This window comes from Suncus etruscus, chromosome 17 (assembly GCF_024139225.1).
Source record: "Suncus etruscus isolate mSunEtr1 chromosome 17, mSunEtr1.pri.cur, whole genome shotgun sequence".
NCBI lineage: Eukaryota > Metazoa > Chordata > Mammalia > Eulipotyphla > Soricidae > Suncus > Suncus etruscus.
Genome location: NC_064864.1, coordinates 67662158 through 67666632, shown reverse-complemented (window position 1 = coordinate 67666632; position 4475 = coordinate 67662158). Strand labels below are relative to the sequence as shown.

Below are 4475 nucleotides of genomic sequence, written 5' to 3'. Positions count from 1 at the left end.
ATTGTTTTCACAAGTGTTATAATGTTTTATATAGTAACTTTTTTTTCTACATGCATTTCAATTTCACAGCAATAGTGGGATAGGATACCAAAACACAGAGGGAGCATGTATGCAAGATTATCTAACTCCTTGATATAATAATATATACAATTCAAAATGATCACACTATATTTAACATCTAGGGCTATGTGCAACCACAAAGTGGGGTATCAACATCTAAAAAGCAGCCACCACCTTCTATGTGCATTCTCTTTTTGCAGTTTTTTTTTTCTTTTTTGAGTGTGGTTTTTGGGTCACACCCGGCAGTGCACAGGGGTTACTCCTGGTTCTCTGCTCAGAAATCGCTCCTGGCAGGCTCAGGGAACCATATGGGATGCCAGGATTCGAACCACCGCCCTCTGCATGCAAGGCAAACGCCTTACCTCCATGCTATCTCTCCGGCCCCTTCTCCATTTCTCTTAATCAAATCTGCTGTAGCTGCTTTTTAGCAAAACTGACAAGAACAAAATTGTAATCATTAACATTAGCACTCTGGCAATCAAGACGTTTAAAACCTTCAATCTTCTAGGGTGAAGAAAGCACTTGCAATATTTAGAACTGATTTACAAACAAGATGATCACAAATTTTCCTGGCTTGAAGATTTCCACCACTTGCCTAATCAGGCCATCAGCAGAGGTCTGACTTAAGTTTGTTTCAAAGCTAACATATGAGAATTCTGGTTCTGGGGTAATGTGAATAGGCCAGTAATTTCCATTTGATTTCATTCCATTCATCGAATACCCACAAAGATTGAATACTGTGACATCAATGACAGAACCTGGTACCAGGTCACAAATTCTACTCTCACAAGTGACATTCTTTGCAGTAATAGCATCTTTCATGAAAAATGGTCCATAAATGCTGGTTCAAGCTCCTTTGATTTGGCTGACTGACTACCCAACTCTCTGGGAAATCAAATTATGTAAGTATCAACAGTCAGAATTCTTAAGTCCCACACAATATGCTGCTCCATTTGGGAAAATTGCACTAAGAAACTATTTCTTCCTGGAAATTCCAGTGTGCATACCCTTGGTGAGAAGGCTTCATGAAATTCTTATGAGAATAAAAGAAGCTTTGAATTGAGTCAAACCTACTGTAATCCCTGGCAAGTTTCAACAGGGGGCCCAGTGCTAAGCAAATGGGTGGCACCACATATCTTCAAAATGAAATGTCTCTTGGAGACAAACATGCTACTCTCATTGAGTATATAAGCTTGTCAGTTTTTGTCATACTTATAACTAAACATTGCACATACTTTAAAAGTATGTCCCACTCAGATCTTGGAATAGTGCGAAGAACCAAACGTACAGCAGCTTCTCAATTCCTTCTAAAAAATGTGAAGCTTCCATCACTGTGAGACAAGCAACCAACCAACAACCACACACACACACACAAAAAAATCAACTAAATTAAATCTCTTTCTCCTGCTACCGTTGTTGCAGATTGTTCTAACTATGTTACTAAAGTTCGAATTCCTTTTTTTTTTATTCCTGTTACAATTTTATATTAACTTTAAGTTTTATAAAAAAGGACTATGGGGCAAAGGGATAGTGTAATTAATGGACAGGGCGTTTGCTTTGCATGGGGCTGATCTAGGGCCAACTTGGGTTAGATTAGATCCCTGGCATCCCATACAGTTCCCTGAGCCTGCCAGAGCAGGTTTTGAGTGCAGAACCAGGAGTAACCCCTGAGCACTTCTGGATGTGGCCCCAAACCAACCAAACAAAATTAATAAAAACAAACAAACAAACAAACAAAAAAAAACAACCAACACATTTAAGGACTAATAAAATGTCCCCAGCTAGGGGCTGGAGAGAGAGCATGGAGATAAGGCATTTGCCTTGCATGTGGAAGGACGGTGGTTCGAATACCAGCATCCCATATGGTCCCTTGAGCCTGGCTGTGTGCCAGGCAAGTATGCTACCCACTGTACTACCTCTCTGGCCTTGTGTACCTTTTTCGATGATTACCTACTACCTGAAATATCTGAACTATACGAGAATCCCATAAAGTGCTATAAAATAGTATAAATTCTGTGTGTGTGTATTTCAAGAACGCTTTCCCTAATCTTTTCACAAAATAGTTTTTCTAAGTACTGACCACAGCAGCAAATTTTGGCTTGCAGAATATCCTGTGACCTGTTCTGCCTCAACCCACAGAGTGAAAAAGCTCTTGCACATCTAAGGGACTAAAAACAAAACAAAACAAAACAAAACAAAAACAAACAAACAAAAAGAACGGCATTTGCCAGGGTGAGGATTGACTAGTGTTGTATATGAAGACATTTCCTTAATATTATTCTTTGCCTGTTGTCCCACCTTGACCTTTCAGGTGGGGGTGCTGGTGAGAGTGGAATAAATAGTTTGGGAGCAAGGTGTTCGGGGTCTTTTGAAGAGTTTGCTGGCTGGCTCCAGGTGTTTTTTGGAGCAGCAGGCTGACAAAGGACTTTCTTTGACCAATCTTTTACCCCTTAACCCTCCTGTCTGTGTGGGTTATTTGCTGTGGATAAATATTACCAAGATCTCCCGCCGAAAGGGGAGAAGGGGATGGGAATCATTTCTCATTCTGGAGCTCTTTGAGGACACACAAATAACAAATAAAGGAGTAAACGGGACCCCACAGATGGCACCCAAATAGGGACCTGAACCCTGGACCCTCAGATCCCACAACTAGGAAAAACCAAGTTCAGTGTCTCCATGTGGAACACATCACCTGCCTTGGGCGATGCTATCTCTTCCTGTCATTGTGTCATTCTTGTGACACATTGTGCCATGGTGTGTGCAGAGCCCATAACAGGGGGTCCTGAGCCCCAGGCAGGAAAGGCACCTACTCTGCCCCTGGAGAATAAAGGAGGTGTCAACTTGCAGTGTCTGTCCATGTCCTACGAGAGGACAGTCTACAATTGGATTTTGGGTCAATCCATACAAACAGCCTTTCCTGGGGGGTCCTCATCAGAACACTGGGCTGGTGACTCCAGGGGGAGGGAGAAGGCAGGCCATTGGCCCCTAGGGATGCTTTACAGCAGAGAGGCTCAAACGTGAACTCCCTGGCAGCTGCTTGGGACAAATTCTGGCTGGGTAGCAAGGGCAGGGGGAGAGGGGTTGGGTCATCAAGTTTCAATGATATTGCTGGGTGGAGCTGGTCTTTTTTTTTTTTTTTCTTTTTTTGGTTTTTGGGCCATATCTGACAGTTCTGACAGGTTACTCTGTGCTCAGAAATCACTCCTGGCAGGGTTGGGGACCATATAGGATGCCAGGAATTGAACCCTGGTCTGATGCATGCAAGGCAAATGCCCTACCAATGTGAAATCTCTTCAGCCTTCCTGGGGCTGGTCTTAAAATCTGATAAAAACAAAAACAAACAAAAAAACAGGTGACTGAACCCCCGGAAATAAAAGGTCAGACTGAAGGCACATGAACAAAAAACTGGCTCAATACTCTTAGGTAGTTTGAGCAACTTCTGGGAGCCTGGAAGGTGTTTGACTCACTTGCAGGTTCTATCAACATCCATGTGAATTTTGCTTCTTATCTTGGTTCTCTGTGGCCTACCCAGTCGACCAAAACCTTGCTTTGGGCTCTTTCCATTTCCAGCCTCTTCCAAATCATGAAATAACTGGCTTTTATTTTTGAGTGTTATTGTAAATGTCACAATTTTGAATATTGTTTGGTGGATTTTTATGGGCACAATGTCCTAATACCCCAGTTCTCACCATAATGCCCCCTTCCAACCCCTCTTCTCCAAACCAACCGTCATGCCCCTAAGCTCAGTTCCCAGGTTCCACTACCTCCTTGGATATTTGTTATTTCTTTTTCTGTGCCATCACCAGCTTCTAAAGGGGGTGATGGAAGAAAAAGGTGCAGGGAGAAACCTGGTTTTGTCACCTCAGAGTTTAACAGCTGTCTTAAATGGAATTCTTTTTTTTTTTTTTTTTTTTTTTTTTTGGTTTTTGGGCCACACCCGGTGGTGCTCTGGGGTCACTCCTGGCTATCTGCTCAGAAATCGCTCCCAGCAGGCACGGGGGACCATATGGGACACCGGGATTCAAATCAACCACCTTAGGTCCTGGATCGGCTGCTTGCAAGGCAAACACCGCTGTGCTATCTCTCCGGCCCCTTAAATGGAATTTTTGATGTGATTCACTGAATATTGGTTAAAGCAGGAAGAGGTAAAGGGGACTATAGGGACTGAGGGGATTTTGGTAATCAGGGCTTGTGTTAGAATAAAGAGAAGGATCTGAAGGATGAATAGAGTGAAAAGGCAGAGAGACCAGCAGGAAAGTGGCACTCAGGAGTGGCACTCAGCCAGTCTGGGCAGGGAGGGGCACCCCGTTTCCTTTAGGCGTAGTACCAGGAGCATCGTGCTTCCCTCCTGGCTGTTTTCAACTCACAGGGTTGGCTGAGAAGGTCCCTGAACCCCAGGGTTGCTCCAGTGTCAT

General features: G+C 43.4%; 1 pseudogene; it reads right to left on the bottom strand.

Annotated features, from left to right (window-relative positions):
• Positions 1–462: 462 nt before the first annotated feature.
• Positions 463–1389, bottom strand: LOC126033473 (S-adenosylmethionine decarboxylase proenzyme 1-like; annotated as a pseudogene).
• Positions 1390–4475: the final 3086 nt, after the last annotated feature.